This window comes from Anabrus simplex, chromosome X, assembly GCF_040414725.1.
Source record: "Anabrus simplex isolate iqAnaSimp1 chromosome X, ASM4041472v1, whole genome shotgun sequence".
Lineage (NCBI taxonomy): Eukaryota > Metazoa > Arthropoda > Insecta > Orthoptera > Tettigoniidae > Anabrus > Anabrus simplex.
In genome coordinates, this window is record NC_090279.1 from 204,261,675 (window position 1) to 204,279,503 (window position 17,829).

The 17,829-nt window shown below is 39.2% G+C and overlaps 1 protein-coding gene and 1 pseudogene across 2 annotated transcripts in view; both read right to left on the reverse strand.

The window, feature by feature from the left end:
• Positions 1-17,829, reverse strand: part of LOC136886435 (G-protein coupled receptor Mth2) — a 205,674-nt gene that overhangs the window by 91,056 nt on the left and 96,789 nt on the right. The gene's annotated exons all lie outside the window — the stretch shown is intronic.
• On the reverse strand, positions 1,755-1,873 carry LOC136886921 (5S ribosomal RNA; annotated as a pseudogene).

Genomic DNA, 17,829 nt, shown 5'->3' on the forward strand with positions numbered 1-17,829 from the left:
AATCTCTAACGCAATGGTGTCATTTTATCATGTCTACATAACAATGCAGAATGTGAGACTATTTTTATCACATTTACAAGGACATTTACAGAAAAAGAAGTCTGGAAAAAAAATTAAACCTTAAAACCCGTTCTACAAGGCCAGTGCTTTGAGCATAAATATAGTTAAAAAATTTATGAGGAGACCTAAGCCAGTTACAATGAAGAGTCGTGCCCGAATTACATTCGCTAAACTCTGCCCAGCCGAGACCATTAAAGCTAGGGACGCGAAATTTTAAGAAGGTGTTATAAGTGTGTAAAGGGACGCTGAGAAACGTTTTATTTTTACCAAATTTTGATTTTAAGGGTTAAAATGGGGGTATATTCGAAGTTTACTTTTTAAAAATTTTCTCGGCCGCGAAATAAATTACAGCTTTGTTTTTGTACTAAAATATTCTTCATATATCGTAAATAACTAAAATATAATTTCTGCATTTCTTCAAATTCGACTTACAAAGGGTAAACAAGGGCATATTCTAAACTTACTATTTTTCTTCTATTTTCTCGTCCGCGAAATAACATACAATGACGTTTTTGTACTAAGCCATTCTTTATATAAATACCTCAAATACAATTTCTACATTTTTAAAAATTCACAAGGTGTGCGAAGAGTTGCATAAAGCTATAATCGATATTTCACTCACTCACTCACTCACTAATCGTATGGCTTCAGCTACAGTGCGTAGACATTTTCATTTGACGCATTTGGCTGCCTGCTCGTTTCAATTACGACGTTCCGATTTACTCCGCGCCTACTAGACGGCAGAGGAAACCGATTCTCATTTGGGCGTCTATGGCTGAGTTTTCACATTAAATTTTGTCGGGTAAACACCAAATGTGTCACCACAGATCTTTTACATGAGGACATCGTACGACAAGGAGTGTCCAATGGACGTTTTCCGCCCTTCAAAATTGAGACTACCTCTGCCGGGTTTGATCCCGCTATATTGGGATTCGGAGGCCGACACTCTTCCACTGATTCACAGAGGCATCAATAATAATAATAATAATAATAATAATAATAATAATAATAATAATAATAATAATCTTTATTTCTTAATCACTTTACCCTTCAGGGTTGGTTTTTCACTCGGACTCAGCGAGGGATCCCACCTCTACCGCTTCAAGGGCAGTGTCTGTCCTAGAGCGCGAGACTACGCGTCGGGGAATACAACTAGGAACAAGGACCAGCACCTCCTCCAGGTGCCCTCACCTGCTATGCTGAACAGGGGCTTTGTGGGGGGGGGGAGGGGATGGGAAGATTGGAAGTGATAGACAAGGAAGTGGGAAGGAAGCGGCCGTGGCCTTAAGTTAGGTACCATCCAAGCCTTTGCCTGGAGGATAAGTGGGAAACCACGAAAAAACCCTTCGAGGATGGTTAAGGCAGGAATCGAACCCCCCTATACCCAGTTGACCTCCCAAGGCTGAGTGGACCCCGTTCCAACCCTCGTACCACTTTTCACATTTCGCGACAGAGCCGGGAATCGAACTCGGGCATTCGGGGAGCACACTAACTACTACTCCACAGAGGTGGGCACAATAATAACTTACCGGTAAATGAAATAACAAGTATGATACAATTTGTAAGTCAAAATTCGGACGTATGAGGGACAATATACAGTTTCTTTTCCCAATACAAAAATCATACATTTTTTAAATGCTGTTTGTTCGGGGCGTCGACGCATGCGGATCTTTTGCCCCTTTTAAAGGGAACTGAGCCAACAGCACGTGGTGTTCCCAAGCGGTCACCCATCCAAGTACTGACTATGCCCAATGTTGCTTAACTGCGGTGATCGGGCTAGAACCGCTGTATTCAACATGGTATGGCCGTTGGCAAAATCATACATACTTTGTTCTTATTCCGGGTTGAAGAGTGTTGTTTTCTGTACAATCCGTAGGCTACAGTTTGCAGGCGCTTCGAATACACGGCAGTATTATTTGTCTAGGCGACTGAAATACCCCTACTCAATCCGAGGTAATCCGTCTCCCAAGCGCTAAGATAATCATACATACAATCACAGATGGGAAAGTAACCGAATTACCTGTAACGTTTACATTATTAGTATGTTTTACTTGTAACCATTACTTTTTAGTTCACTTTTTAAATCCGTTTACCCTCCGGGGTTGGTTTTTTCCTCGGAGAAAGCGAGGGATCCCACCTCTACCGCCTCAAGGGCAGTGTCCTGAAGCGTGAGACTTTAGGTCGGTGAGATACAACTGGAATGGAGGACCATTACATCGCCCAGGCTGCCTCACCTGCTATACTGAACAGGGGCTTTGTGGGGGATGGGAAGATCGGAAAGGATAGACAAGGAAGAAGGAAGAAAGCCGCGGTGGCCTTATGTTACGCACAATCCGGGCATTTGCCTGGAGGAGAAGTGGGAAACCACGGAAAACCACTTCGAGGATGGCTGAGGAGGGAATCGAACCCCCCTCTACTCATTTGAACTCCCGAGGCTGGGTGATGGTGGTTGTTATTGTTTACGAGGAAGTACAACTGGGCAACCATCCTCTATTAACACTAATCAGAGAGAACAAATGGAAGTGATCCGACACTTCGAAAAATGAAGGTATCGGCCAAAGAAAGACATGGACCACGAAGGGCGTGAAAATGAAAAACTCCCTAGCCATCGAGTGCTCCAATACCGTCGGGGTCGGAAAAGAACAAGGGTTGACCAAGAAAGGTCGGATAGGATAGATGAATGTGAGGAGCCTGGCACAAGTAAGTGGAAGCAATGCCAAGACTTAGCTGAGAGCCCCGTGGAGTGGTCACCAACCCACGCTCCCAAGTTAAGAACCCCTGGGGCCCCTTTTATTCGCCTCTTCCGACAGGTAGGGAATAGCCCTACCGCCCTCACCCACAGAGGCTGTGTGGACTCCATTCCAGCTTTCTGTAGACAGACGAGAATACTTTCACGCAGTCACCAAGTTTTTATATTGAACAGAATAAATGTTCATTAATTGCATTTGATAATAAACGCCAGTGGACAACTGATAATCTTACAAGGGTGCCTTGGGGGATATAAAACATATAGCTCTTTGTTATGCTACGTTTGATTTTTTAATAAATGTAAAAATGAACAGAATACAATAAGTTAATGTAGTTTACGATGTTATATTATCTTTTTAATGACGAAAATTTCATTGTTGAAAATATGATTATTTAAGTGTAAAAGGGATAGGATTATCTGAAATTCACAAAGTTTTCTACATTTCGATAAAAAATATTGAAAATGGATGTAAATACTAAAAATCATTAAAAGATCATTATATCTTCAATCAGTTTTAAATTCTATTTTCATTTCTATATTGAAGATGTAGAATTATGTGAAATATGATATGCTCTACATTTTTATCACATTTATCTGCTTTATTTTTTTAAAGTATGTAAATACAAAAGAAAAATATTTTTTATCATTTCTATATTGAATATAATTATATTAATGCATTATGCAAAATCTCTGATGGTGTTGATGATATTACATCAATTATTTTTAAATTTCTATTTTCAATCACATATTAAATGCCAATGTAACATTTCTGCTTTATTTTGAAATACTGAATATGTAAAACATAATCAAAAAATTGTATCGTTTCTATATTTGATTGCATTTATACAAAAAAATCACTGTTGATATTGACTATGTTGTTGATGAAGATGATGAAAAATACAAAAAAGAGAAAGCTATATTGTTTTTATTTTACTATAATAGTTATTTTTTGCTACCAATCATCACACTTCTATTACTCTTCCTTTATCCTTCTAATTATGTTTTAATAATATTATATGATAAAAAGCATGTATACAAATAGGATACAAAAGGTTATGTTCCTGATATGAAAGACTGAAATGAAAAAAATGTAAGTGTAAATGTAACATAATTCAAACAATACTATTATTTCTCCTCGTCCACCTAATAAACCTAGTAGCATACACCAGCCTTTTTCTCCTCTTTCCCTTATAGACTTAGATCAAAAAGAAGGGGTGTAAGACCTCCTTCTCCTCCTAATAAACCTTGTAGCGTATTACAACCCTTTTCTCCTCATGGTCTTTCTCTTCTTCTCCCACGTGCAATGTATTATTTCATATGCACGTTTGAAGCTTATGTTCCTGTTTGATGACTTATCAATAACGTAAGTATAACAGACTTGTAAATGATAAAAAATATAACCAAACTGGTATCTGCTTTTCATCCATGAGTTTAATGATTATTTATTGTAGACATCACCTATTTCTGCTGCTAAATGGGATGATAGGTGACTTGGAAGTAAGGTTAACATGTGTGTTTATCTATCACATATAATTTCTTTTATGTCTGTTCTTCGAAAAGAATAATCGGATTGATGAGATGTAGATAGAATGTTGATATAACCTAACTTTGTTATTAGAAACGTAACCCTATCATCCTTTACGGTCTTTACTGTCTCCCCTTAAAAGAGATGAACAAATGATGTAATTTATAGGTGCGGGTAACACATGTGATAACTTATAGGTGTGGTTAACACATGTGATAAACTTCTCTATAAACGATAATATATCCACACTCTCTCTTTTTTAAATATGTCTTCATTTGCCGTCTGTTGTTAGAAGTGATAAACTGGTAAAGTTCATTCAGTGTAGGATTGCAGTCAGGAAGGGCACCCGTCTGTAAAACAGTGTCGAATCCACACGACACTCTCAGGTATAGAAAAAAGTAGAATTATAATATATATATATATATATATATATATATATATTTTGCTAGTTGCTTTACGTCGCACCGAGACAGATAGGTCTTATGGCGACGATGGGACAGGGAGGGGCTAGGAGTGGGAAGGAAGCGGCCGTGGCCTTAATTAAGGTACAGCCCCAGCATTTGCCTGGTGTGAAAATGGGAAACCACGGAAAACCATATTCAGGGCTGCCGACAGTGGGGTTCGAACCTAGTATCTCCCGAATATTGGATACTGGCCGCACTTAAGCGACTGCAGCTATCGAGCTCCGTATTAACGTTCTTCTCCTTTGCCAAATAGTTAGCGATGTAGTCTTATCATACCGCCCCGCGAGCCATAGAGGCAGTTAGTATATGTTAATTCTTATTAAATTATGGTTCCGTTTGAATAATAATAATAATAATAATAATAATAATAATAATAATAATAATAATAATAATAATAATAATACTTTTCCCAAACCTGAGAGGATATGCGTAGCACGTGCGAATTTGACCCTGTTTTACTGGTGGATGCCCTTTCTGTCACCATCGCAATATGGAGACGACAGGAGAAGGCTATGTGCCACTACCGGGTTTTACCCTGTCCCTTCCTACTATAATGTATCATGTCATGTATTTCATCTTATTGTCTTCCCTGATGAGGTTGACGTCAGGAAGGGCATCCTGTTATAAAAATCGTTCTTGATAGGTCCGACCCTTGTCCCGTTTCTCTACAGTGTCGTGTATGAGGTGAGATGAACCTGCAAAGTTAGCGACGGAAGGCCAGCGTCTCAACCCTCTGAGCCATTCAGCCTGGCAGGGTAAGGTAGGTGGTGGTATACAATTTCTAATTACTAGATCGTGTGCCCAGAAAGCCTTGATTAAATTCCAATCCTCTCCGCAGTGCTGATATGGAGTGAGGGCATATAATGCTGTTGATGGTGATTTGTCCGTCGGATGGCGACGTAAAGCCTCTGGACAGGAGAAGGCTACGTGCCACTACCGGTTTTTACCCTCTCCCTTTCTACTACCATATATCATGCCATTCATTTCATCTTATTATCTTCCCTGATGAGGTTAACGTGAGGAAGGCATCTGGTTATAAAAATCAATCTTAACAGATTCATCTCGCCACAAACCCAACACCGTAGAGTACAGATAAGCATGCATTTTTAAATCGCCCGCGCTTATTACGTCACAGCTCTGTCACTACTCCAAGGGGGGAGACGACAAAGAGCCTATGTGTGAGGTTAGGTTACCGTTCGTGGCCAAGGTTATGTTAACACACGTGTTAACAACACGTACAAGTCACCTCACTCGTTCGGCTCCTCCAAGGGGAACCCGTCTGAGGTTAGGTTAGCGTTCCTCGTAGCGAGGTTAGGTTAAAACGTCATAACCTCAACTACCGATTGGACACCTCCAAAGGAAGCCTGTGTGTGAAGTTAGGTTCGTGTTCGTGCGCAACGTTAGATTAACACGTCATAATGATGTCTTATCTTCATCTGCAGGTCACCTAACCGATTTGTGGCTCCCCCATGGGCGCTCGATCGATTCGGCTCCCCCAAAGGGGTCCGTGACTTTCTCGACTCGGTTCCTCCAAGGGGGGCCGTCCGATTTGGCTCCTCCAAAGTGGCCCGTGAAGTTAGCATTGCCCTCGTACGTAAGGGTATGACGTAATAACCTCACCTAGCAGTCAAGAACTTTCCGACTCGGCTCCTCCAAAGTGGCCCGTGAGGTTAGCATTGCCCTCATATGTAAGGGTATGGCGTCATTACCTCACATAGCAGTCGAAAACACTCTGGCCAGTGGTGTTAGCATTGCCCTCGTACGTATATGTACGGCATCATAACCTCACCTAGGGGGTCAAAAGCACCCCAGATCATTCCCTGACCTATTAGGCCCCTCCAATAGAATCTGTGAGGTTACGCTTGCTCTCTTAAGCAAATTCAGCGTTCAATGATCTGGAACATTCATAGTCTTACTACTCAACTAGGGGTCAATGACCTCGCGTCAAAATCGGCATAAACTTGCTACTCAACTAGGGGTCAATGACCTCGTGGGAAAATGCTGATTCAGCACCCATTGTTTTAGAATATACCTTGCTCCCCTACTACTGTGTATACAGCTGTTTCTCATGAATGATAAGTGGCTCTGCAGTGAAGTCGTTACATGTTTTCATTGATTTCGTGTATTTAGTGTAGTTATCAATATTATTGCATTATGGTGGCCCAAATATTATAAGCGAAATTGTCTGTCAGATGAATCTAATGGCAGCCATATCCCAAGTGGTAAAAAAAAAATTATATGCCATGACAAATGGGCCTAAATAAATTCAACCATCTGTTTTATGATACCAGTATGCAGGGAAAGCTTATTGCACGGTTTTTCATTGATGTCTTGATATCACATACATTTACATTTACATTGAACAACAGACCAACAGAAGAAACGTATAGTCAAAGAATTCCAATTGAAAAGAAGAAATTGACAGACATTACAAAGGTAATGAAACACTGTCCAGAGATGGACTCTTACAGTGGCCTACAACATCAAAAGAGGACAATGGCCAGGCGGTTTCAATAGATGTGAACGAGTATTCCACATAATTAAAGATGCTTTCAAAGCAAACTCTGTTGTATGCAAATATTATGTTAAACATGTGTTTCATTAGTGTTTTATTGTGATGAAATAGTAATAATGTCACTATTGTTGTTTATTTTAATATTTTGGCGTATTGCATATAAATTTGATTTTTCAAATGTGATCACATTATTTTAAAGGAAATACATAATACAGTTCTGTTCGGAAAAATGAAAATTTGCATAAAGGTGTTAAGACAAATTAATAGGTATTTTTGAGCCATAATTGCTGGTGAAATACAGTCCAAGTCACATGGCATTATAAGGAATGAATATGAGATATTAATAATAACAACGTTGTTTCCTTTCTTTATTTGAAACGTTAAAATAGATATTCAGTTTCTTGTGTTTCCTGTAAAACTTCACTTTTGTCATATGTCACCTTTTTGCATATGCCGATTCAATTGACTTCTTCATCGTTTCGCTGTGGTTCCTCTTCCTCTCCTCTGGACACATATTCTTGAACTTTTCATTCTGTTTTTCCTGGAACCCCTTGAATTTATCAATTTTAGCTGGAAACATATCTCTTTCTTTTGGATTGATGCCAACTTCCTCCATGTCTTTTCTTGTTTTTACCCATTCAGTAGTTGCTTTTAATTTGATGATGTAGTCAAAGATTTTCTTTGTTAGTCGACTGCCGTTCATTCTTGTGAGATACCCATAAAACTTCAGTCTCCTCTTACGTGTGGTACTCCGATCATATCTGTCTGTCTGTCTTTCTATATAGATCTTCATTTCTCCTACTCCTCCATGTACCATCCTTTCTTTTTTCTCGAGTCCTACGATCTTTCTCCAGATTTTTATTTCTTTCTTCTCTAGCTCATCCGTTTCCCCTTTCTTATTCAGTATCAGACATTCTGAACTGTAAAGTCTCTCTGGCTTTATAACCGTGCTCTAGTGTCTGACCTTTGCCCTTTAAGATATAGTTCTTTGTTGTATTTATTCTGTATTAATCTATAGGTTAACTCCATCTTTCTGGCCCTTCCCTTATTTGCTTCTTTATCAAGCCCATTCGGCTGTATCATTCACCAAGATATTTAAATTTATCTGATCTCTTGACTTTCCCGCACTTTTGTTTCCAGATGCTCTTCTTTATTATGCTTGTATTCTATGGACTCTGTCTTTTCATATCAGATCCCGAGTCCTGCTTTCTCTGCGATGTCATGTAATTTTTTTAAGCATTTGGGCTTCTTCTTTATCCCCTGCTAACAATGCCATGTCATCAGCGAATGCTAAGCAATCCACCTTCTCATTCTGCTTGTACCTGGATAGATTTTATTTTATTATATATAATCCAAAACGTTGGTGTAGTTCCTACTGCGAGATGAAACGACAAGCTGAAGACAGAAGACAATGGTTGAATCGACAAGGCATTGCCTTTAGACAATGACTGATTATTTAGTAGTTGTTATTGAATGGGAGGTTTTAATCTAAACAGAAGTTTTACTGTTATAACTTTTTTATTTGATTGAACATATTTATTATTTATGGGGTTTGTGTTGTTTATTTCGTCTTTGGTGATTTAGCAATTAATCCGTTTATAAATCTAGTTTTTATATTTTTTTTTGTTTATAATGTTTTTGATTGAGCAATATGATGCATAGTGTCACCTAGTGATAATAGCCACTTGACGTCTCTATGCTACAAAACAAGGTCACACAAATTTAAGTAATATATTTTTCTCGCAAACTTTGTATTATGCGGGGATAAACTGCTAGTGATTTCCTTAAGATGGTGCTGATGGTTGTGATTATTGTTTTAAGAGGAAGTACAACTAGGCAACCATGCTCTATTTTCATTAAGACTAGTTTTCTGAAAAGTGATAGTAGGTTTACTGATTACTTGTTGAAGAGGTAAATTGTAACTGAGTAAAATATTTCTCTGGTAACTGTAATCCAGCCCAATTATTTTTTTCTTGTACACTGCTTACGTTGTTAAAACAATGTTGGACTCCCGCCTGACCTAATATTCTCGTGTTACAAAGGCTCTTTCTTTCCGAGCAAGTCATCGTCATGTTTCACGCCCCGCTGCACGCTAATTTCTTCAGAGAAGTCCTTCACATACGCAATTCTATGTTAAAGCAGACCGAGCAAGGTTATGTACATGTAAACTTGCATTCGCGCTGTTCGAAACCTTACGATTTCTTCCCCTGTGGCTGGGGGCGGTAGAATAACATCCGCGGTATCCCCTGCCTGGCGTTGGAGGCGACCAGAGACTCTGAACTATAGAGCGTGAGTTTGCGACCACTTACTTGTGCCAGGCTCCTCACTTTCACCTATCCTATCCGACCTCCCTTGGTCAACTCTTGTTCTTTTCCGACGCCGACGCCATTAGGTTTACGAGGACTATAGCTTTGTTCGTAGTTCAGTCAGAAACTATTGCCAACTATCAGACGCATGCGCACATTCAAATTCGCGTTCGTAGTAGCGATCATCAGAGTTGCTGACTACTAATGTGTTGTTCGTACAAGGTTTTCAAACTGTTCGAAACCATCAGCAAACCGTTGGAACAGTTGCTGATCCTAGACGAAAACTCTTTCAGTCAGCGAGTCAGAATATCCGCGCACATACCCACTGCCATCTATGTTCGTTTCATAACTGATCTGAGAATTACTTCACGACCGTGATTAGTTTGCTCAAGAACATGCAAAATAAGTAAAATTTACCAAATATATAACCTCAGTTCTTTATTTATGCCTAAGTATATAGTATATATTTCAGACTTTCAGTTTTCAATTTTTAAACTTGAAGTTACGAATAAAATCCTAATTCATTTCTGACGCTCACAGAGTGCGGAACAGTTGGCGTCTCGAACCACATCCGTTCGTAGTGAAAATTAGCTCGTCACGTTTCAAACTAGTTGCCAACGGCGCGTGCGCATATGGACGACAAATCAAACTATCACAGATTCGTTCTGCGAACAAACTTTATACTCGTTCCATGCTAAGAAAACAGTATTGCTCTTACAAGGAATGAACACCCCCCCCTCCTCTCTTAGAGACTCATAATTCCTCGTGATTAAGGAATATTATAATGTACTTTATATTGCATTATGGAAGAAAGAAAATGGATGAGGCATGTTTTGAGTTATTAAAATAATTACTTATCATTCTCTAGTTAATAAACACATTCGCAGGGAGGAAGCACAATGGCGGGAACAGCCATCGCTTTGTTGCCTTCATTTTCCTTCCGAGTTGCTCTGGTACGGTACATGTTATGCGTAATCCGTTATGCTGTGAATCGGCGACAGCTTATCACTGTCGAAGAGAAGTCATCTATTTATTTATGTGTGTGTTATAATATTCTGGTACTGTAGACCAGTTGCTACTTGAGATTTTGAGGCTGTGGTGTGCAGCGATACATCAAATCTTGACTTGTACTGATACAGAAATTCGCTATAATGTTTATCTGTGCTTTGTTTGGTTATTTAGCTTTTGTTTCTTATGCGCACATTGTTAGCAATCTTTTGGTGGGGCGATATGACGCCACAGTAGTATCCGGCGTTGCCTGGGAAAATTTATTAAATGACATTGAACTTAAATACTGAGTTTCACCAATATTGGACCGTTTCCCCGTTATCAATTTCAATCAATCAATCAATCAATCAATCAATCAATACTGATCTGCATTTAGGGCAGTCGCCCAGGTGGCAGATTCCCTATCTGTTGCTTTCCTAGCCTTTTACGAAATGATTTCAAAGAAATTGGAAATTTATTGAACATCTCCCTTGGTAAGTTATTCCAATCCCTAACTCCCCTTCCTATAAATGAATATTTGCCCCAGTTTGTCCTCTTGAATTCCAACTTTATCTTCATATTGTGATCTTTCCTACTTTTATAAACGCCATTCAAACCTATTCGTCTACTAATGTCATTCCACGCCATCTCTCCGCTGACAGCTCGGAACATACCACTTAGTCGAGCAGCTCTTCTTCTTTCTCTCAATTCTTCCCAACCCAAACATTGTAACATTTTTGTAACGCTACTCTTTTGTCGGAAATCACCCAGAACAAATCGAGCTGCTTTTCTTTGGATTTTTTTTCAGTTCTTGAATCAGGTAATCCTGGTGAGGGTTCCATACACTGGAACCATACTCTAGTTGGGGTCTTACCAGAGACTTATATGCACTCTCCTTTACATCCTTACTACAACCCCTAAACACCCTCATAACCATGTGCAGAGATCGGTACCCTTTATTTACAATCCCATTTATGTGATTACCCCAGTGAAGATCTTTCCTTATATTAACACCTAGATACTTACAATGATCCCCAAACGGAACTTTCACCCCATCAACGCAGTAATTAAAACTGAGAGGACTTTTCCTATTTGTGAAACTCACAACCTGACTTTTAGCCCCGTTTATCAACATACCATTGCCTGCTGTCCATCTCACAACATTTTCGAGGTCACGTTGCAGTTGCTCACAATCTTGTAACTTATTTATCACTCTATAGAGAATAACATCATCCGCAAAAAGCCTTACCTCCAATTACAATCCTTTACTCATATCATTTATATATATAACTAAACATAAAGGTCCGATAACACTACCCTGAGGAACTCCCCTCTCAACTATTACAGAGTCAGACAAAGCTTCACCTACTCTAACTCTCTGAGATCTATTTTCTAGAAATATAGCAACCCATTCAGTCACTCTTTTGTCTAGTCCAATTGCACTCATTTTTGCCAGTAGTCTCCCATGATCCACCCTATCAAATGCTTTAGACATGTCAATCGCGATACAGTCCATTTGACCTCCAGAATCCAAGATATCTGCTATATCTTGCTGGAATCCTACAAGTTGAGCTTCAGTGGAATAACCTTTCCTAAAACCGAATTGCCTTCTATCGAACCAGTTATTAATTTCACAAACATGTCTAATATAATCAGAAAGAATGCCTTCCCAAAGCTTACATACAATGCATGTCAAACTTACTGGCCTGTAATTTTCAGCTTTATGTCTATCACCCTTTCCTTTATACACAGGGGCTACTATAGCAACTCTCCATTCATCTCGTATAGCTCCTTCAACCAAACAATAATCAAAATAAGTTCTTCAGATATGGTACTATATTTCAACCCATTGTCTTTAGTATATCCCCAGAAATCTGATCAATTCCAGCCGCTTTTCTAGTTTTCAACTTTTGTATCTTATTGTAAATGTCATTGTTATCATATGTAAATTTTATTACTTCTTTGGCCTTAGTATCTTCCTCTATCTCGGCATTATCCTTGTAACCAACAATCTTTACATACTGCTGACTGAATACTTCTGCCTTTTGAAGATCCTCACATACACACTCCCCTTGTGCATTAATTATTCCTGGAATGTCCTTCTTGGAACCTGTTTCTGCCTTAAAATACCTATACATACCCTTCCATTTTTCACTAAAATTTTTATGACTGCCAATTATGCTTGCCATCATGTTATCCTTTGCTGCCTTCTTTGCTAGATTCAATTTTCTAGTAAGTTCCTTCAATTTCTCCTTACTTCCACAGCCATTTCTAACTCTATTTCTTTCCAGTCTGCACCTCCTTCTTAGTCTCTTCACCTCTCTATTATAATAAGGTGGGTCTTTACCATTCCTTACCACCCTTAAAGGTACAAACCTGTTTTCGCATTCCTCAACAATTTCTTTAAACCCATCCCAGAGTCTGTTTACATTTTTATTTACCGTTTTCCACCGATCATAGTTACTTTTTAGAAACTGCCTCATACCTGCTTTATCAGCCATATGGTACTGCCTAACAGTCCTACTTTTAAGACCTTCCTTTCTATCACATTTATTTTTAACTACCACAAAAACAGCTTCATGATCACTAATACCATCTATTACTTCAGTTTCCATATAGAGCTCATCTGGTTTTATCAGCACCACATCCAGGATATTTTTCCCTCTGGTTGGTTCCATCACTTTCTGAATCAGCTGCCCTTCCCATATTAACTTATTTGCCATTTGTTGGTCATGGTTCCTGTCGTTCGCATTTCCTTCCCAATTTACATCTGGCAAATTCAGATCTCCCGCTACAATCACATTTCTTTCCATGTCGTTTCCCACATAGCTGACTATCCTATCAAATAATTCCGAATCCGCATCAGTGCTACCCTTTCCCGATCTGTACACTCCAAATATATCAAGTTGCCTATTATCTTTAGAAATGATCCTTACACCTAGAATTTCATGTGTCTCATCTTTAACTTTTTCGTAGCTTACAAATTCTTCTTTCACCAGAATGAAAACTCCCCCTCCCACCTTTCCTATCCTATCTCTACGATACACACTCCAGTGCCGTGAGAAAATTTCTGCATCCATTATATCATTTCTCAGCCATGATTCAACTCCTATTACAATATCTGGTAAATATATATCTATTAAATTACTTAATTCTATTCCTTTCTTTACAATACTTCTACAGTTCAACACTAACAATTTTATGTCATCCCTACTTGATTTCCAGTTCCCTGTTCCCTTATTACCGCTCCCTAGGCCATCCCGTTTCCCTGAATGTACCTCCCTATTACCCTTCCAAACAAATTTCCTAACTTATACGTACCACTGCGGTTTAAATGAAGGCCATCCGAGCGCAGATCCCATCTCCTACCCACCCATTAGGATCTAGAAATTTCACTCCCAGTTTCCCACATACCCACTCCATAGTCTCATTTAAATCCCCAATCACCCTCCAGTCAGTATCCCTCCTACACAGTATTCCACTAATAACAATCTCCGCTTTCTTAAACTTCACCCGTGTTGCATTTACCAGATCCCACACATCTCCAACTATGTTGGTACTTATATCAGCTTGCCTTACGTTGTTGGTACCAACGTGAAACACTACCACCTTCTCCTTCCCCTCCTCCCTCTCTTCTACTTTCCTCAACATCTGCCTCAACCTAATTCCTGGATAACATTCTACCCTGGTTCCCTTTCCTCCACACACTTTCCCCACGTGTCTAACGATGGAATCCCCCATGACCAGAGCCTCAACCCTACCCACCTCATTTGATCCCCTCCCCTCCTGGTCAGCCCTATCTTTCCTGATAGCTGCAGAAGCTACTTCCTCCTCCCTTTTCTCCTTCCCATGACCCTGTTCCACCTGTCTTTTCCTATCCTCTACTCTACATTTCCCTTTCCTACCTTTTCCCTTCCTCCTACTTCCATGCATCTCAGCAACAGTTCCCTGTCCCTCACCTTCCCTCTATTGTTCTACCTGGAGTGACTCATACCGATTTCGCACAGACACCTGTCCTGAATTCTGATCCTGAATAGAGCCCTTGGCCTGCAATCTCCTTCCCCTTAGAACATTAGACCACCTGTCTTCTACAACTCCTCTCTTTCCTTCCCCTCCATCTTGTACACCTACTGTAACCTGTACATTGTTTGAGGGAGTCCTATCTTCTTTCCTGTCTTCTGTGAGAATCCTAATTATCTCCCTCAAACTTTCCAACTCCTCCCTCATACCCCTCAATGCCTCACCACACCCACAATAAGTACACTCGCGCTCCTTAGCCATTCTTTACGGGGGGAAATTTTTTAAATTAAAAAATAAAGTAACTTATTTGCAAAAAATAAATGAACGGAGGGATCTATTGTCTGGGATAGTACACAACAATAAGGTAATTAATATACGACTACACTACAATACTACTTAGTCGTGCTCTACTTTTTTTTAATCCTACAACCCCTAACAGGATAAAAACTGCTGTTAATTACTGAATATCGAAAGTAATACACAAGAACTACACAATTCCAAACTGCAATTAAGCCTATCCTAATTTCAACAATATTTTAGTAAGAGTTTCTACGGATACCTCTACTACACCAGTACTACACAAATATTTTACAATAATAAAATAAGCACACTAAATTCTAATAGGATATTACTCGTATACTACTGTACAGTACACTACAGTAATTTTTAAACTACTTTCAGACGTATCCTAATTACGATACCGGTACCGTACCGTATGTCACTACTAAGCACAACATAAATGAATTTTGCAAGAACTACTGTACTCAAAGATTGCCAACGAAGCTAAATGCTTAGACAAATTATTATTAGTATTAGGGTCTAATAGATACACACGAAAGATAACACACGAATATAGCAGGCAAGATACGGCACTATCTAAATGTACTGTATCTATACTACAATGTATCTACACTACACTATACTGCGTTTGGTTAAATGCTTAAGTATCAAAAGGATTGCCGTACACGAAGAAAAACACGAATATAACTGGCAAGATACTATCTAATATATTATATACCTTATCTTCACTACAATTCTACTGAAATGTGGTTATGTGATTATTACCGCTGGTGGATTACTATTATTTTCCCTACTCCACGGGATGGAGAAAAAAAAAAGTGTCCTTAATTAGGCCTACTGAAAAATACGAGGTTGTCTACAATAATTTCTCAAATATTTCTGTCAAAACTACTACTACTACTACTACTACTCCAGGGACCGCTGTTGAAGCAGAACCGTTCGATATGGCAACCCTGCTGTCATAACAACAATACTGTTTTCTTAACATGGAATGAGAAGTCTTTCATTTTTACGCCTATCGTGGCTCCTGTCTTTCTTTGGACGATACCTCTCTCTTCCCTCAGATTGGTGTGAATTGCCCAGCTATAGGTCCTATTAAAACAACATTCACCACCACCAAACAAATAATGAAAGAAACATGGCACACAGGAAGGCAAACAGATCTAAATATTTTGTCTAATCCTAAGTGGGCTTATCTTTATAATGTGCAACGGAAAAAATTAATAGCAACTTTACTTTCAATCAACTTCCAACTACCACTCATCATACAGTGCATTTTATCATCCCAGCAACCAGAAGTGTATAAAGCAATTGCCAAATTCTTAAAAGACACCGATTTAAGACTATGGCCTAAAGTTTCTAAGATAAAATTCTTAAAAAATGTAATTGTATAATGTCAACCTGTTCAATACAAGTTTGCCATTTGATAAACGGTCTGTCTGAAAAGCTACATAGGACATGTTTCGACCTAGCCTAGATGTCATCGCCAGCTAAAATAACATAAAGAAGAAAGACATATACAAAAACAGTGGTACACAAAAAACTTAAGATAAGATACAATCAGCAAATGCAAATAGAGCTATTTTATGAGATCAATTGTAATAAAAGTATATATTTTTGGATTTCGGCATGTACAATGCATTGCACTGTATTTGTTGATTTTTAGTCTTTTATTTTAGTCTTTTTATTTTAAGCCTACATTAAAAAGAAATAGTATCCCGGAGACGCGAAACGAGTAATCACATCCCACTTGTTAATTTATTGCGCATCATATTAACAGTAGTTTCCCTATGCATTATTAACACCTCAAATTATAAATGTGAATATTAATTTTCCCACTCCTAATGTCCCGAATCTTCCGAAAAATACTACCCGACTTTCTCATCATATCAACTAGAAGTATGTCTAATCTGGTCGCCCGCTACCAAAGAGTGACCGTGACGATAATCATATGCTCGTGCTTCCTGTATCACAGATTCGCCTGAAATATTGGTTAACCGCTGCTTAGCCCGAAGGCCTACAGATTACGAGGGGTCGTGTGGTCATTTTCTTTCTTTTTTTTTTTTTTTTTTTTTTTTGTTGCTTGTTGTTTTACGTCGCACCGACACAGATAGGTCTTACGGAAAACCATTTTCAGGGCTGCCGACAATGGGGTTCGAACCTACTATCTCCCGAATACTGGATACTGGCCGCAAGCGGCCGTTATTCTGGGCTTTCGAGACTGGACCGCCATCTCACCGTCAGATAGCTCCTCAATTCTAATCATGTAGGCTGAGTGGACCTCGCACCAGCCCTCAGGTCGAGAGAAAAATCCCTGACATGGCCGGGAATCGAACCCCTACACAACGGGCGCGGCGAAATTTTGGTTAAGCTCATCTCTAGCCGTGACCCGTGACGATAACCATATGCTCGTGTTTCCTGTGACTGAATCACAGATTAAAGTCACAGATATTTTTGCGTCACAGATACGCTTGTCACCGATATTCTGAAATATTGGTTAAGCTCATCTCTAAACGCACGCCACTAGAAATAAACACTTGGTTTACCACCATAAACATGTCAACGTTGCCTACGTTACCATAAGAGCAACACAACGTCATACTCCCATCTTTCGAAAAAAAAAAAAAATCTGTATGTAGTTACTGATGCCTTTGCTGGCAGGACCTAGTGTTTACAGTGCACTATGTCTTCTGGTATAGGCTAGAGCAATTTTGTTACTTTCATAGATCTGTCTCTGTCTTATCCTTGGCTTTGACAATATGAAAGTGACTGAGGTATGAGCGATGCTAGTAATGCCATCCCTTATGCAGCCAGTCCCTGCTATGAATGGTGTGAAAACGTTGCTCATAGGGTCGGTTGCTGTATGCATTTCAGTGGGCTTGGCAGACTGATATGTAATAGCA